This window comes from Mesoplodon densirostris, chromosome 5, assembly GCF_025265405.1.
Source record: "Mesoplodon densirostris isolate mMesDen1 chromosome 5, mMesDen1 primary haplotype, whole genome shotgun sequence".
Taxonomy (NCBI): domain Eukaryota; kingdom Metazoa; phylum Chordata; class Mammalia; order Artiodactyla; family Ziphiidae; genus Mesoplodon; species Mesoplodon densirostris.
This window is the reverse complement of record NC_082665.1, coordinates 115,441,022-115,458,879: the sequence shown is the minus strand read 5'-3', so window position 1 is coordinate 115,458,879 and position 17,858 is coordinate 115,441,022.

The window sequence follows — 17,858 nt, the reverse complement described above, 5'->3', positions numbered from 1 at the left end:
CCCCATTTGAATGCCTCAAAAGATGTAATTAGCCAACTGAAGAGCCAGGCCTTGAAAGGAAGGGACACAACATTTCCTGAGTATCGACTACATGTCAGGCTGGGTGCCTTTCACGGATAATCGAGGTTAATTCTTATAAGGTAGAAATTATGATCTTTACTTTATAGATGAGGCAACTGAGGCTTGGAGAGATTAAGTGACGTACCCAAAGTCATAGTGCTGAATCTAAATTCAAACCCAGGTCTGTCTGTCTACATCGTCATCATGCCACGGTGACGTCTTACCAAAACAAGTTGAAATCTTTCTCTGATTGATTGATTTTTTTTTTTTTTTTTTTTTTTTTTTTGCGGTACACGACCCTCTCACTGTTGTGGCCTCTCCCATTGCAGAGCACAGGCTCCAGACGCGCGGGCTCACCGGCCATGGCTCACGGGCCCAGCCGCTCTGCAGCATGTGGGATCCTCCCGGACCAGGGCACGAACCCGTGTCCCCTGCATCGGCAGGCGGACTCTCAACCACTGCGCCACCAGGGAAGGGAAGCCCCTCTGATTGATTTTTAAATAAGTCTATCATGGCTTGCCTGACTCTGGATCCCCGGAGTTGACGCTGGTTTCTGAAGGCCAGCTCCCCTGACCAGGATCAGCCACCAGGGTAGGAGAAACAGTACGAGGGAAACCTTGAGTACTATTTCCCAGCATTAATCTCATTCCCCTCAGAAGGGGAATCTAAAGGTGCCTCCAAAGAAAGCAAAGAAAAAAAAAAAAGCCTTCCTGGACAAACTCCAAGGGGAAGGAACTTTATTGTTCTTGGTTTTATTTGCTCGAGGGCAAGAACAGGATTGCTTAAAAGCTTTGTAAATGGCACATAGGTGATGGGGTCTGGCTTGCTGGTGCTGGTGGCACTCAGGATATGGCAACCACGGGATGCTTAGTGAAGGGGCTCAAACATCTCTTCCATCTCCTGGGTCCTAAGATCATTCAGGTTCAGAGCGGCGACACTAAGTCAGAAGGAAGAGGATATGTGATGTGCAGGAGCTTCTGTTTAGATGGAGATGGAGGAGATGGAAGCACGTAGCACTTTGCTTGTTTGCCCCCCGTTGAAAGGCTCCACTGCCCTCTTTTCCACATCTGGATCCTTCTCATCCTTTGGGTCTCAGTTTAAATGTCACCTCCTCAGAGACGCCTTCTCAGATGATCAGATCCGAAGGCTGTCTTCTCCTAGCTCACCTTCCTTTCCCAGCGGAGGTGCACTGGTCACAATTTGTAATGATACATTTAGTCATTTACCTGAGTAAAGTCTGTCTCCACACCAGACTCTTAGACCCACGAAGATGGGCACCACCAGGACGGTCTGTTTTTTCACCATGTTTTACTGAGTGCCCAGTACATGGCAGGATGAGTGGATAAGTGGAGTGGTTAGAACAAAGGAGCTCTTATGTGTGAAGGGGTGAGCTGCATGGGAAACCTAAGTATATGGAAGGAAGGGAAGGGAAGACCCAATTCTAAGCAGTTTTAAGAATAAGAACATTTATTGCAGCACCTAACGAGGAGCCTCGCAACAGGTGCTTCCAGAACTGGCCCCACAGTTGCAGGCTGTCCTTGTAGACAGTGAGATTAAGAAAGAACATACATTTTCACTAATTAAAGAAAAGTTTTGAATTGCAATTGTTCCCCAGTTCATTGACGTAATGGTAAACCTTCATAGTTCAGAAATGCTAAGCCATTCATTAGACATCTGATGTGAAATTAACCCCCAATTCCTGCAGCTGAGACATTAGACCTGGGCCCTTTTCCTGGAAGAGTAAGTTAAAGAGGTTCGTGTATGGAAACCACTGGGGAGTGTCACCTATAAGTGGCTGGGTGGCGAGACTTGAGAACTAGGAGCCTCTCCTTTGCCATTCCCTACCCCCAGCCTTGGCCCAAGTCTTCTTGTTAAATTTCAGAAATTCCTTGATTATTGTATATTCCTTGGATTGTACACCTGGTTGCTTAATTGGCATCTCCATGGGCTGTCTAATAGACCTCTTGAACTTAAAGCATTTAAAATCAACTCTTGGTTACCTCCACCCCTATGAATATGCTTCTTACCCGATCTTCTCCATATTGGGAAATGTACCACCATTCACCTCTTCTCAAGCCAAAATTTATGAGTCATGTTTATTTCATCTCTTTCCTTCACAGCCCACATCCAATCCAGCAGTAACTCATGTCAGCTCTGTCTCCAAATTACATCCCAAGTCCAGGCACTTCTCACAGTTTCCACTGCTATCGGCCTAGTCCTTGAACCCGCCTCTCTTAGTTGGACCACTGCAGTAGCCTGTAAGTTTGTCTCCCTGCTGCTGTTCTACTTGGCAGCCAAGTCTTTTTGGTCATCTGAAATGTGAAAAGATCATAACACTCCCCAACTTAAAAACCTCTAATGGCTTCCTGATGCCAAAGAATGAAATTCAGTCTTCCTCTGTGGCCTATGAGCTCTATGGGATCTGCCCTTTGCCCGCCTCACGGACTTCTTTTTTCGGTATGCGGGCCTCTCACTGTTGCGAAGCACAGGCTCTGGACGCGCAGGCTCAGCGGCCATGGCTCACGGGCCTAGCCGCTCCGCGGCATGTGGGATCTTCCCGGACCGGGGCACGAACCATGTCCCCTGCATTGGCAGGCGGTCTCTCAACCACTGCACCACCAGGGAAGCCCTCACGGACTTCTTGCAAGCTTTGTTCACTCTGCTCAGCAACTGACTGGGTCCTCAGGACCATCGCAGTAGTCAAGTCTGAAATACCTTCCCCAAGAACTCTGCAGGCTGACTTTTTCTTATTATTCAGGTTTAACTTAAATATGTCCTTCTCACAGAAGTCTTCTCTAACTCTTGATCAAAAATACCCCACCCCTCCAGTCTCTAAGTCCTTACCATGTTTATTTTCTTCCTAGCACTTTTCACTATTGGAAATTATTTTATTCATTAGTTTACCTTTATTATCTGTCTTCACAGCAGAATGTATGCGTCATGAAGGCTTATATTGCTTATTGCTGCAACCCCTACTCTAGAACAGGGTCCATATTCATAGGTATTCGGTGAATATCTGTTGAATAAGGACAAGTCTTAAGCCTTTAACCTCATTTTAAAAAGCAAAACTCTTTGCAAGAAGAAAGGTCAACTTTTTTTTCAGGTCTTGGGAAGACCGAGACACTGTCGGGACAGAGGGCATCCAAAATATAGGTAGGTGAAGCCTAAGGTAATATTGTAATGGGTGAGCTTAAGAGCATAAAGGAAGGATGAGGATGGGTGACTGGACAGGTGGTCCAGGATTTGGTCTTGGTTCAACCATGATAAATTTAGAGACTGAAGATCCTAGAGTCAAAAAAGAAGAAAGTCACTCAAAGGTCTGCCCGGAGTCCTTGGACTTTTTTCAACCAAGTTTGAAATCTCAGGCAAGTGCTTCAACCCCTCTGGGCCTTAGCCTCTCAGAGCCTTGGGCTAGATGATCACTAAGGTTTTGGCCACCTGTGATTGCTCCATGTTCATTCAGGAAGTAATAGCTGAGCACCTACTGAGCTCCCAAAACTGTATGACATGCTAGGAATACAGCAAAGGACAAGGCACAGTCCTTCTCCTCATGGAACTTCTAACATAGAAGACAGAGATTAGACAAGTAGTTACACAAATAAGCATGTCATACAAATTGTGTTGGGAAGGGGAAGTAAAAGATGCAATGAGAGGTGATAAATGAACACCTTGTGGGGATTGTAAGGTCAGATGGACCTACTCCCCCCAAAGAGATATTTTCTTAATATTAAAAATATTCAAGCTTTGGGGGAGGGGACAAGGTGGCTTGGGGGAGAGTTTCTGGCTGAGTCCCTGATTGTGGGCTGTGCATCTGGGCAGATGCTTTCTCCATTGCAGTGATGAATCCCACAGTACCTGGTACATGGCATGTGGGGTCCTCCTGGAGCCAGGAGGGTGTGCTCAGTGGGTCGTTTCTGGGCCGAGGGTGGCTAGGGAGAAGTTCTCTGCAGTGTGAAGACTGGTTTTCCTCTATGCCACAGATGAAGGTGAAACTTGGCATTTTCAACTTTTTATGGCAGTCCCCTGACCCCACCTGGCCAAATCCCCACAGGCAGCAAATAGAAGTTGGAGGTGGAAGGACTGCCCATTCCTCCCCTCCTCAGTGTGTGATTTTGTGGTGGGTGTGGATCTCGGTATGTAAGTTTATTTGTGCAAGAAATATCACTTTATTTTGTTTAAAATGATCTTAAATCTTTCTCCATGCCCCCATCCTTTCAGGTGGAGGAACTCAATCCCAGTCATTACTGGGCTCTCTCCTCCACTCTCCCCAACGGGTCCTAGGGGAGGCTGAGATTCCCCAGCCCTCCCAGGCTTGGCCTTTCTGGGGCACCATGGACCCATCCTGAGGAGCCTCGGCCACCTCCCCGAATGGCTGAGACCACACAGGACTCCAGGGACCTCTCTCCAAGGCTGGAGAAAGTTCTCATCTCTCTTCTCTCCTAGGCTGCTTTCAAAGGTCCCTCCAGGACACCTGGCATCTCTCTGTGCTTAGACTTCTACAAAAGACAGCAAGAGACTCAATTTTCAGGCTTTGTTGCTTACTGCCTGCAGACATCTCTGAAGCAGGACTGTCTCTCTGCTTGGAGAGCTTGTGGAAATTCAGGAAAAATGCATACAAATTTATACTTTAAAAATTGTCCATGGGCTTCCCTGGTGGCGCAGTGGTTGAGAGTCCGCCTGCCGATGCAGGGGACGCAGGTTCGTGCCCCGGTCTGGGAGGATCCCACATGCCACGGAGCGGCTGGGTCCGTGAGCCATGGCTGCTGAGCCTGCGCGTCGGGAGCCTGTGCTCCGCAACGGGAGAGGCCACAACAGTGAGAGGCCCGTGTACTGCAAAAAAAAAAAAAAAATTGTCCTGCCATAAGACTGAGGCTCTGCAATCAGGGAAAATCTGCATCTGTCTGAGTGTTGACTTTACCTGGGCAAATCGCCACCGCTTTAAGCCTCATTCCTCATCTGTAAATTAGGGAAAACTGTAGTAGAGACCCCTTCATGGATGTATGTGCAATATATTTAATATATGCAAATATATTTGCATGCGAAATACTTAGCACAGTGTCTGACACATGGCAGATGCTCAATAAATATTAGCTATGATTTTAACAATATATGATGTTAGTTATAGTTATAAAATATACTGTTAATTATGATCCCCTAGCTTAGTGATCATATAGGTTTTATGGCAGGTGGTCTTTCCAGTGCTGCTAAGCCTTTTCCACCTACCCTGGACTATGAATGGGGCTTGGTGAGGCCGGCAGTGTTTTCATGCCCCCCGAAGAGCAGGTGCAAGTCCAGTCACGACTTCTCCCGTCAACCTTGTCAAATCATAAAGAATGATCATCTGTCCTTGGAGGTTCCTACTTTCCTTGTGGAAGCTTCTGGATTATACCTCTCTTGTTCAGATTTTTTTTTTCTTCCCTCTACCCTCTCTTCCCCTCCAAAATACTGCAAGTAAATATCATTTATATTGATTTTTTTTCAACCTACCCTCTGGGGAGCCCATTTCCACCCCCTGAAAGTCTGGGAGGCCAGCCTCTGATTATAATTTTTCCAATGCTTCCAATTTTTGTTTGTTGTGGCAATCTTAAATCTTTTTGAAAAACAGGCTCAAGTCTTTGGGACAGACTGTGACACAGGCTGTGTGCACACGCTGATGACAGAAGGGTGGAGCCAGGAGGAGAGCAAGGCTTCCATTTGTGAGCTTGGGCAAAGGATGAACCTCAGAGAGAAGGAAAGGAGGGGAGAAGGGGAGGATCCCCGGGCCTGAGCAGAGAGACACAGAGAGAGACAGACCCACCGGGTGAGGACCTGGAGAAAATGACACAAGGCCAGACTGCCTGTGTACTTTTCCCACTAAACTAAGAACATATTTGACATGAGAAAAAAAAGTGTGTGTAAGGAAAATGGCCTTAATGGATGAGTTAGTTGCATCTTTCTAAATTGAAAGCCAGACCCAGGAAATTTCATTCAGGAATTAAATGCATAGTAAGGCTGATTTCTTTCTGATTTTAAGTCATTCTGTAGATTGGAATAGATCATCTCTGCATGTATTTTCTATACTTTAAAGAAACAAGAAAAAACATTGACTTTAAGGGTTCTGCTGATAATGTGTTTGAGGACTAGCTTTTATTTAGTGCCTGATATGTGTTAAATATTTAGTAGAGGTTTTATAAATGTGTCTGAATCAACCCTAAAAATAATACTGTGTGGGGGACGTTATCCTTGTTTCTTCCTTCCTTCCTTTCTTTCTTTCTTTCTTTCTTACTTTTTCTCACTCTCTCTTTCCTTCCTTCCTTCCTTCCTTTCTTTCTCCTTTCTTTTTCTTTCTCTTTTTCTTTCTTTCTCTCTTTTCTTTTTCTTTTCTTTCTTTCTTTCTCTCTTTCTTTCTTTCTTTCTTTCTTTCTTTCTTTCTTTCTTTGTGCTTGAACTGAAGTAGTAGAAAGGCAAGCGTGCTTACTTGGTTTGTAGTTAACACTAAGTTGAAAAGGGTTGCTAATATTTGAAACGAGGAAAATTCAAAGTGACTGATAAATAGATGGTCAAAGGATGTTTAATAAGAATAATTTAAAAACTGTATAGCTAGGGAAAACAAAAGCAACTCTAGCAATATAGTGTATTAGCTGGAACATAGGCAGTATTTAAAAGAATGCTTCTAGAATGAACATGAATATGACACTTCCGTTCCTATTGTTTAACTGGAAACCTAAAACCTACTGGTGGTTCTTAGACCAACAACAAGTTTTTTGGGAGGAAGGGGGACTATTGTTCTCTGTTCTAGATGTAGAAACTGAGGATCAGAGAGGTTAAGTAGCTTGTTCAAAGTCATGTGACCTGTAAGTACAGAAGCTGGGATTTAAACTGGGCCTGGCTCAGGCCAATTGTCCTGTCCAGTCCCCCTCACCAGACAGGGCCTGAGGATTCTCTCTACAATGTTCTACGTCTTTCTTCTGCTTCCAAACTTCCACCGTTCATGGAACCCATCCCTCAGGACGCCTCCCCTTTCTCAGCTGCAGCTGCCAAGGCATTGGCTGTAAACTTCCTGCTCCTTTCCCTCATCTCTCAGCAGCCCAGCAGGGCCAGAGCATCCCAGGTATACAACAAATATTTCTTTACCTGACAGTCTCCCAAGGATGTTGTTAACCCCTAGACAACAATGCAAAGTCTATTTTTCAAATTACGTCAGTCAATGACTTTTTAGTTTTTGTATTTATAAAAGTTTTACATGCACATAATGTGGAGAGTCAAATCATTCTATGAGGGTTGCCTTTAATATGCTTGTGTTTCTCTTCTGATTTTCCAGTTTTAAGCACTGACTCTGGAATTCCCACTAGGAAAGATGAGTTGTGCTCTTTCATTCTCTGCCCTAGCCAGGACACTACCCCGCCTTACATGTACACTCCTCTTACATTCCACATCCTCCCAAGATTGTTAAATAATAATGTAGTTTATTCAGAATTCTGTGTTTACATTGTTAAAAACAAAATTCAACCCAGTAAATGTTAAAGAGCTTGCTGGATCTATTCAATGATTCATGAATCAGGCAGCATCCAGTCTAGCAGATAGAAAGGAGCTCTGAGAGGTTTTATAAAATCAAAGACTTTTACAGGCAGAAAGGAGCAGAAACAGGAAGTTATACTAGGTAAGTTCCTTTTAGGGATGGCAGGGGCTATCAGGTAAATGACCTGTCTAGTACTACTCAGGCGATTCCTGATGGACTGGTTTAAGATTCCATTTCTGGGAGAACCGAAACTGTAATTAAGTCTTGGTTTGGTGACATGGAACTTAGCATATGTGACTCCATTTTGGGCCTGTTGTTTTAACAACATTATGAAAATTTATATTTATAATGGAGCCCTTTGGTAAACTGTGATTATTTTTCCTTTCCTGGAGTTAGTAACTATCTTCTTTTTTCATCTGCTTTGTTTCCTTTGTATTAAGCAATAATTAAAGTTCAAACTCTGCCAAAGATCTAAATCCCCTCCATGGTTATTTGAAGGATCAGGTCTTCTATCAAACTCATCTCTGTGTGAAGCCCCTCCCAGTGTTCTGCCCTGCAGTGCTGGGGGTGGGGCCTCCATGCATGGTGTTCCTCCTGGTACCCCTGAAGCACCCTGGGGTTCCTTTCTTTCCTGGTTGGAGCTCCTGCTTCCTGCATCCATGTCTCCCTCTTTCTTGGTTTACTCTTGTGAGGAGCTCATTTCTCAGTAACTTCATGAGAAAGAGGGCCTGCCGCCATGCGTTTTTAATCTCAGCATTCCCAGCACTTGGCATCATAGGTGCTCAATAAATGTTTGTTAAGTTGATGAACGGATAAAGGAAGAAAGGAAGACAGGAAAACATCAGCAGAGAAAAAGTTATCACACATCTAAGAGATGAAAGGGAAGCAATAAATGCTGATAACCTGATGTTAAATGACTGACCTGAACTTTTAATTTATGATTTACATAAGTAATAATGAAAGTTCACAAGAACCCCTGGATTTAGGAAACTCTTCTCATCTTTTCCAAAGGCAGTCTGGCACAGGGGAAAGAATATAGGCTGTGAATGAATTACCTAACCGTTCCGTGTCTCTGTTTTTCCATCCATAAAAAATAGGGATGATCATACTTACCTAGGAAAACTGGTGTTGAGTGACAACTAATAGTTGCTGAGCACTTTCACCTGTCATCCCATCAAAATGACATTTAAATTAAATTCAATTAAATTAAACCATTCACATGCAAAATACCTAGCTCAGTGCCTAGCCTGTTGTAGCACTTGGTGAATGAAAATGACTTCCCTTCTTTCTCGAGGGCTCAGGGCTCTCTGAATTGCCAAACACAGCAGTATCAACTGTGTTGAAAATGGTTTAAAAGCTTAGATTTGGATTCTGAAGCATGGTGAGATGCCCATTCTAATCTTGGCTTTCCATGTGACTTGCTGTGTGCCCTTCACAAGTCCCTCCCCCTCTCTGAGCCTCAGTGCTTTCTTCAGTAAAACGTGGGGTTACATGGATGGTGACTCAGGTCCCTCCCCCACCCCAACTCTGTCATGCTAGAATCTGGTTCTGTGAAATGTCCTTCCCAGAACTGACTGCACCCAGCTGCTGTGAGCATAGTTTGCCTACAGATAGATGCTATCTCTGGCCCTGGCACCGGCTCCTACAAGACTGGGGCTGTGGTAGGTGTCTGGAGGTTGACTGGGGAGAAACGGGTACATTCTTCTGCAGTGTAATGCAAAACAGATCTGGCCTTGGCTCCAGCCAGCACCAAGGAAGTGGACTTCATTGTAAAAGCCACCTTGTCAGCGTCAGGTCGAAGTGATTAATGACTCTTTAATCCCACAGCAGAATACCTGACAAAGTATGCTTGGGCCAAAAAGGCAGAACAAACCTAATTAGCCTGGTCGATCCACTCACAAGGTGTGGGTTGCTAAGGATCCCAACAGCTTGGAAAGGAAGCCTCTCCCTTTAGGTCTGTGAAAGCATCAAGTAGCCACAATGGGGAAGGGACTCCATTAAAAGGAGGGGGCCGGCCAATGAATAAACATGCAGGTTACCGTGTTGATATTTCACTGAATGCCGTTCTGAAGTGGGGTGCTTGGGGCCTCCGAGGCCGGCGCCCCTGGTATTGTGCTGGGGGAGGGACTGGCCATTTGAAGTCAAGGTGAGGACATACTGGGGGCAGATGGAACCTGCTTTGTTTGTGAAAGAGTTTTTCTGCTATTTATGCTAATGAGTGGGAAACACTTCTCAAGCATTTCAGATGATTCTGTAATGAGGCCGGGCAGAATGTGCCAACATTGTTGGCCCAGGACGATTTTAAACTCCCACTCGCCACATTAGCAGCCCCTTTCTTTACACGAAGGCCCTTGGAGGGTAAAAGGGGACAATGAAGGGAGAGGGAAAACATCACAAAGAGAGGCTTTTGTTTCGCGTTCCTTTGAACCCTCTCAAAAGCCGGGTTTCAAGGGGTGTGTTGGGCCTGCCTTTCAACGTTACTGAACCCAGAATCCCCTGTTGTTTAGCAACATAGAAAGCTGACCTTAATTGACTCCACTTCTGAGAAGGCTTTGTAAATCACTCTGCCCCAGAGTGAAATTTCCTGATGGGGTCTGTATGTGATATATACCATTATGCACTGGATACCAACGCGCCTTCCCACTACACAGTGATTTCCAGCTTACACCCCACTTTATGGCCATTGTCTAGTTTAATGCTCACAGGCACCTACCGCTGGATGAGGAATCGTTGCTCTCAGTTTACAACGAAGAGAACTGAGCTGCAGAGAAATGAGGTGGCCTGCCCAGAATCATACGGCAAGAAAGAATCAGAGCTGTGACCCAGAACTTGGATCTCTCTGGCTTTTTCTACTCTATCACAGATGTTCCTGGGATTGGAGATCATGTAGATGTGTGTGCCAGAGAGATATCTTCACTGATGAGTTGCTTAAACACATTATTTTTTGGAGAAAGAAGGGCACCACAAGATTATGGTGACATTTTGGATTTCCCCCTTAATTTCTGGGCACGATAGCATTTCTTGGACAAGACTTCTCCTTTCACTGTACCTTAGCTGTGCCCAGCTGATTTGCACCCCGCCTTCCTTCCTCACCCCCAAGTCACCCCGCTGCAGGCACATGACTGTTCAGTGGAGCAGTACTGGGTGTCTCATCTTCCCTACGGGATGGCGCTTCTCTGAGCCTCACCAGTGGGGTGTGTTGTGAGGAAGAGGTTCCACCCTGGAACTCGTCCAGAAGTTGGGCTACAGTTCAGGCCTGAGAGACATATCTATACCCTCAAAGCCTCTAGACTAGTAATAATCGAAGATGCCTTTGACTTCTGACCAGCTTCACGGGCATTTGACCTGTGCAGTTGTGCAGGACTCCGTGCTCAGAAGGGCCCTGTGCTTGGTTTTATGCCCTGCTGTCATTGTGTTGACATGCTTAATGATTTCATCTCTGAACTTTCATTTTGTAAAATGAAGTCCAATGAAACGATGGAGCAAGGGAGAGGCATGCGATGTGCCTGTCCATTGCAATTCCTTGCTTGCTGTTCATGGCCCAGGAGAACAGAGTCCCCGTGGGCCCACAGTCAAGGGAGTTTAGGGACACTCAAAGCAAGGTAGGTGTGCTATGTCTACAACTGAGTCGCTGGTGGCTTCAAGAGGCCATGCTTTCTGTTCAAACCAGAATGGAAGAATGCAGAAAGAAGACAGTGGTTTTCTAAGAAACATGACTGACCAAAGAACCCCATCATATCCTTTTTTACTTGTGGGACTTCCCCATATTGACCAATCTTTTACACTGAAAATGATGACGGAAGGAAAGGGAGAGAGAGGAGGATGCAGAGTTGCTTGTCCTTTTCAGCACCCTCCTCAGTAAACCAAAGGCAGAGTGCACTCGGGGACAGGTGTGCACTCGGGGAACAGATATTATGAAGTGAAATAAAAACAGTTGAGTTAGTTTTGAGTGGCACTTCTGCTGTTCTGGTAAGAACAAAAAAATATGTACATATAGGATACGAAATCAAAATTCTGTAATTTTGGTGATTCTGCATAGGAGTTGAATGCTCTTCTATTTGCATTCAAAACTGGCATTGTACAATCTAAAGATGAACAGTAAAGCTCATGCTAATCATTTAAAAATTTCATTTCGCTTTACTTAGAATGACAATAAATAGCAAATCAAAACCACCATGAGCCTCTTTGACCCACCTCCTAGAGAAATGGAAATAAAAACAAAAATAAACAAATGGGACCTAATGAAACTTAAAAGCTTTTGCACAGCAAAGGAAACCATAAACAAGACCAAAAGACAACCCTCAGAATGGGAGAAAATATTTGAAAACGAAGCAACTGACAAAGGATTAATCTCCAAAATATACAAGCAGCTCATGCAGCTCAATATCAAAAAAACAACCCAATCCAAAAAATGGGCAGAAGTCTAAATAGACATTTCTCCAAAGAAGATATACAGACTGCCAACAAACACATGAAAGGATGCTCAACATCATTAATTATTAGAGAAATGCAAATCAAAACTACAATGAGGTATCACCTCACACCGGTCAGAATGGCCATTATCAAAAAATCTACAAACAATAAATGCTGGGGAGGGTGTGGAGAAAAGGGAACTCTCTTTCACTGTTGGTGGGAATGTAAACTGATACAACTGCTATGGAGAACAGTATGGAGGTTCCTTAAAAAACTACAAATAGAACTACCATATGACCCAGCAATCCCACTACTGGGCATATACCCTGAAAAAAACGTAATTCAAAAAGAGACATGTACCAAAATGTTCATTGCAGCTCTATTTACAATAGCCCGGACATAGAAGCAACCTAAGTGTCCATCGACAGATAAATGGATAAAGATGTGACACATATATACAATGGAATATTACTCAGCCATAAAAAGAAACGAAACTGAGTTATTTGTAATGAGGTGGATGGACCTAGAGTCTGTCATACAGAGTGAAGTAAGTCAGAAAGAGAAAAACAAATACCGTATGCTAAGACATATATATGGAATCTAAAAAAAAAAAAGGTTCTGAAAAACCTAGGGGCAGGACAGGAATAAAGACGCAGACGTAGAGAATGGACTTGAGGACACGGGGAGGGGGAAGGGTAAGCTGGGACGAAGTGAGAGAGTGGCATGGACATATATACACTACCAAATGTAAAATAGATAGCTAGTGGCAAGCAACCGCATAACACAGGGAGATCAGCTCGGTGCTTTGTGACCACCTAGTGGGGTGGGATAGGGAGGGTGGGAGGGAGATGCAAGAGGGAGGGGATATGGGGATGTATGTATACATGTAGCTGATTCACTTTGTTATACAGCAGAAACTAACACAACATGGTAATGCAATTAGACTCCAATAAAGATGTTAAAAAACAAAACAAAACAAAAAAACACCCTGACAAGTTGAGAACGAGACTACAGAAGAAAGGAAAACACTTTATATTTTAGGACTTTTAATGGCGCCTTCTTCCTTTCGAACAAGGGGCTCTTTACTTTCATTTTACACTGGGTCCTCCAGATTACCTAGGCAGTTCTGTTTCTGACAGAAGACACATAGAAAGTGAATACTAGGTGTTTTTAAAAAAATGTTCCATGATCACAGATCTCACGATTCACTCAAGAAGAACTGCTCTGTGAATGCTGCAGAGCCTCGTGTTTTATTTGGGTGCTGTGTGGGGCTGGGCATGTGCTGTGATGCACTGTGGGTGGAGGGTGGTGTCATGGAGGCCACGTGGATGTATTTCCTACATGAACGTGGATAAGTGGCTTACCCCAAGATGTCTTCTTTTCTATTTTATTTATTTATTTATTTATTTGAGGTATAGTTGATTTACCATGTTGTGTTAGTTTCAAGTGTACAGCAAAGTGATTCAGTTATATACACACACACATTCACATACACACACACACACATTCTTTTTCAGATCCTTTTCCATTATAGGTTATTATGAGATACTGAGGCTGTTTTCTTAATCTGCAAAATGGCAATAACACATGCTTTGCCCATTGGTCAGGGGTTCCAGTTAAAGAATGGATATAAAGATATTTTGAAAACTGTAAAGTGTAGTGCGTGGATAAAATACTTTATAATTTTTGGTATTATTTAAAAACCACAAAGCAGTAATCATGAACACTGCTGTCTTTGTCCCCTCCAATTTGCAAATTAATTTTGAATGAATTCCTGCCAAGTTTGCATAAATCCAAATTCATTTCTTTTTTTCTTTGACACAAATCTGTTAATAACTGGAAGAGAGTATGGAACTTCAATATATTCACAACTTTTTGTCCCCCTTTGTAGACATGCAATACACATCGATGTTTTTAAAGGCAAGAGTGGTTTGGCAGAAGTTAGAAAAAGTTTTACCCTATAGAAAAAAAGCAAAAAAAGCAAAATATAAAGTAGTTTATACAGTATTCTGTGATTACACAGCTGTCAAACCTGTGTATAGACAAATGACAAGGAAATAAACCAAAAGCCCAACAATTAGATAAACAACTTGGTACAGAGGACAAATGAACCCTAATCACATAGGATTCTATCATAACAGGGTCCACTTTTTTTATCACACAGTTTGGATAACTTCTGGATTCAAACATATTTCTCTAAATGTAACACAGGCCAAGTCTGATTGATCAACCCGCTGAGACCACAGCAAATGTACTAATCATATCCCTCTAATACCAGCATTATAAATAGTTCTCTGTCATATAGTGAGGACTTTGTCATAAATGGTAGACTGATACTGTAGAATAATGGCTGTACTGGGAGGGAAAATATTTCTGCCCATGACCTTGGGGAAGGAACTTCTCTTAGCATGGACCTCAGTTTCTCCATTTGTCCTTGGAATGGAGTGGACCATGAACTCTAAAGGGCCATCCAGCACCAACATTCTGTGTTTTGATGGCTTTGATGTGACTTTCAAAGCCTCATTGCCAATGTCACCTTCAGGACCATCTGAAAGAGGAGATGCATAGACATGGGGACACTCAGCATGGACAGGTTCCACGTGCCAAGGTGACACAGCAGATCCGGGCTCTCAATACCTGTTCCAGGTTCACACCAGCACAGCAGCTGACCTATGAATGTCTGTTGAACACCGAATTATGGTTTCATAGTTTACACCTCACTTAATCCTCCTTTTAGACTGCAAGCACTTTAAAGAGAGGCTCATCAAATTCCTCTCTCCCTTCCCATAGCCCCTGGCACACCCACAGGGCCTGGCACATGGTAGGAGCTCAGTAGATGAGAATTCCAACATTTTGAGAAGACTTAAATGATGGCCAACACCAACTTTGTTGAGATAGATATTCTCACTCATGAAGGACCCCAGCTTGCCCAGATCAGTCCTGGTGGATGTCTGCTGCCCACCAGTGGGGGGAATAGGGGTGCAACTTGTGCTTTCTGGGGAAGGTGTGCAAACCGGAAACTGTCAAGTCCCAGAAACTCTTCTCTGTCTTGACTAAGACCATACCTTATGGCTTCAGGCTTTTCCTTGCTTTGCAGTCCTATCTGAAATGGCATTTGGAATATACCCTTTGAGCCAGCAATGAAAAATTGTGAGAGGCCGTTAGTAGCCGCTGCATTAAGAATAGCCTCAGGCTTCCCTGGTGGCGCAGTGGTTGAGAGTCCGCCTGCCGATGCAGGGGACACGGTTCATGCCCCGGTCCGGGAAGATCCCACATGCCGTGGAGCGGCTGGGCCCGTGAGCCATGGCCGCTGAGCCTGCGCGTCCGGAGTCTGTGCTCCGCAACAGGAGAGGCCGCAGCAGTGAGAGGCCCGTGTACCGCAAAAAAAAAAAAGAATAGCCTCAAACTGGAAACACCCCAATGTCCATCAGCAGGAGAATGGGCAAACAAAATATGCTGTATCCTTATTGGAAAAACTACTAGGCAATAAAAAGGAGCAAACTATATGGATGGATCTTAAAAGCACATAAAGTAAAAGAAGCCAGACACAAAAGAGTCCATACTGAATGACTCCAGTTAAATGCAGTTCCAAAACAGACAAAATGGATCTAGAGTGAGAGAAATCAGAACAGTGATTGCCAGGGTAGGGGTGGGGTGGGGCAGTTTGACTGGAAGTGGTACAAAGGGAACCTCTCTCTGGTGTGATGGTTATGTTTTCTATCTTGCCTGGGCTGGTAGTTACTTAGGTTCCATTTGTCAAAACTCATTGAACTGTACATTTAAAATATCTGTCCATTGTATTGTTTGCTAAATTAACCCTCAGTTCACCTCCTCTCCCCCCAGTACTTGGAGCTGAAGTTTTCTTAGCCTTTCAATGGTTGGCTGTCTCCCGGCTCAGATACTGGGAGGGGAAGCTGTGATTTCCACAGCTGTGACCACACTGCAGATTTCCTCACATCCGCCTGGGGTGGTTCCAGCACGTGGCCCATTTCTCATCCAGGCACTTTGCTGGCTCTCTGGGAACACCTGTCTCTCCCTGGGCTCTCCTGGGGCCCATATAAGACGCTCATCCTTCTTCCATTCAGCACTTCTTCAGATCTCAAGTTCTCTCTGCGTTTTCTCTTCTTCAGGCTAATCCTCAGTTTTTTCCATTCGTGCTTCACTGAACATGGTTTCCAAATCCTTCCTCCTCTGAGTGTTCCTCCCCTGGATCCAATCCAGCTGCCCGGGGCCCATTTAAATGATTCTCTGAACGCTTGGGCTGACAACTCGACTTCTACTTCCCAAGTGATTGCAGCAGGAGGAGACAGGCTACGAGCCTTTGTCTGCACAACCCAACAGGTTAAACTTTTTTTGTTTTTTAAGAGAGAAGACAAATGAAAGCATGGTGGGTATTCCACAAAGGCTCCTGTGAATGATTGACATACATTTAAGCGGACGGCATATTTGTGCGATGCCAGGGGGCTGATACATTAATAGATATAATTTGTAGGCTCCCAAGGAGAGGTTAAAGAGGGGAACACAGATTCCTTTGAGCTGACTTGGTGCTCCCATGTCATCTGTCCCAGCCTTAATCAAGTTATCGTATCAACCCAGTGTGTCCAGGACCCGAGCTCTCTGTCTGAATGAGGAAAAAATTTGCAGACAAATTTCTAACAGCAGGACGTTGGTGCTCTCCTGCGAGGCTAGATAAAAAGTACCTGTAACCTCTCCAGGCCTCCCTTCTGCTCCTGCTGGGAGCTCAGTTCAAGTGGCTCCCTTATTTGATTACGCCTCTCAGGCCTTCTCTGGTGTAGGTATCCAATTCACTGCTGTGCCCACCGCCTCCCTACGAAGCAGAAAACATTAGAGTCACTCTTTTACGAAATTATGGGGAAGCTGAGGGGGCCAAGCGCTTGTGGTGCACATGTGTGTGTGTGGGTGTGTGCGTGTGGAGACACACAGATGTGGATAAAGAGAGGAATGCTGTTTGTTAGCAAATGTGGCATTGATTTATACTCCTTTCCTTTAGTCACAGAGTAACTGAGTGGCATCTCCAAATTCTCACGATAAAAAAAAAAAAAGGTAGCAGAAAAAAAAAAAAGACTCCTGCTAAATGCTATATATCATTACCATTTTTTTAGTGTTTGCACAAGATTTAGAACATGCCTAATTTACAATCAATACACCAAATTCTCCTATGGGATTTAATTCTCCTATGGATTTATTTGCTTCATGACTATATAATTCAAATTAGAGCACTGTATATTATTCTATAATGAATGTATGAATGATGATGGTGTTTGAAACTGTTTTCATTTGAGGGTATTATTGGAATGATGCTGATGGGTTGGTGGATTTGTGCATCCATCTCTCCTACACTTTAATTTATGAGTGGACAAAAAAAGTGGAGGTGATATATGTTGTAGGGATGGGCCTACTCTACATTACCTTTTCTCTTTTTTTTTAAATTGATGGCAGATTATTATTTTTTAAAATTTATTTATTTTATTTATTTTTGGCTTCATCGGGTCTTCCGTTGCTGCGCGGGGGGCTTTCTCTAGTTGCGGCGAGCGGGGTCTTCTCTTCGCTGTGGTGCGTGGGCTTCTCATTGCGCTGGCTTCTCTTGTTGCGGAGCACGGGCCCCAGGTGCGTGGGCTTCCGTAGTTGTAGGTAGCTCGCTGGCTCAATAGTTGTGGCTTGTGGGCTCTAGAGTCAGTAGTTGTGGCACACGGGCTTAGTTGCTCCATAGCATGTGGGATTTTCCCGGACCAGGGCTCGAACCTGTGTCCCCTGCATTGGCAGGCGGATTCTTAACCACTACACCACCAGGGAAGCCCTACGTACCTTTAAAAAGCTGGTTTTCTTTCCAAGAAAAACATGTATTTCCCCACACAATCACCAAAAA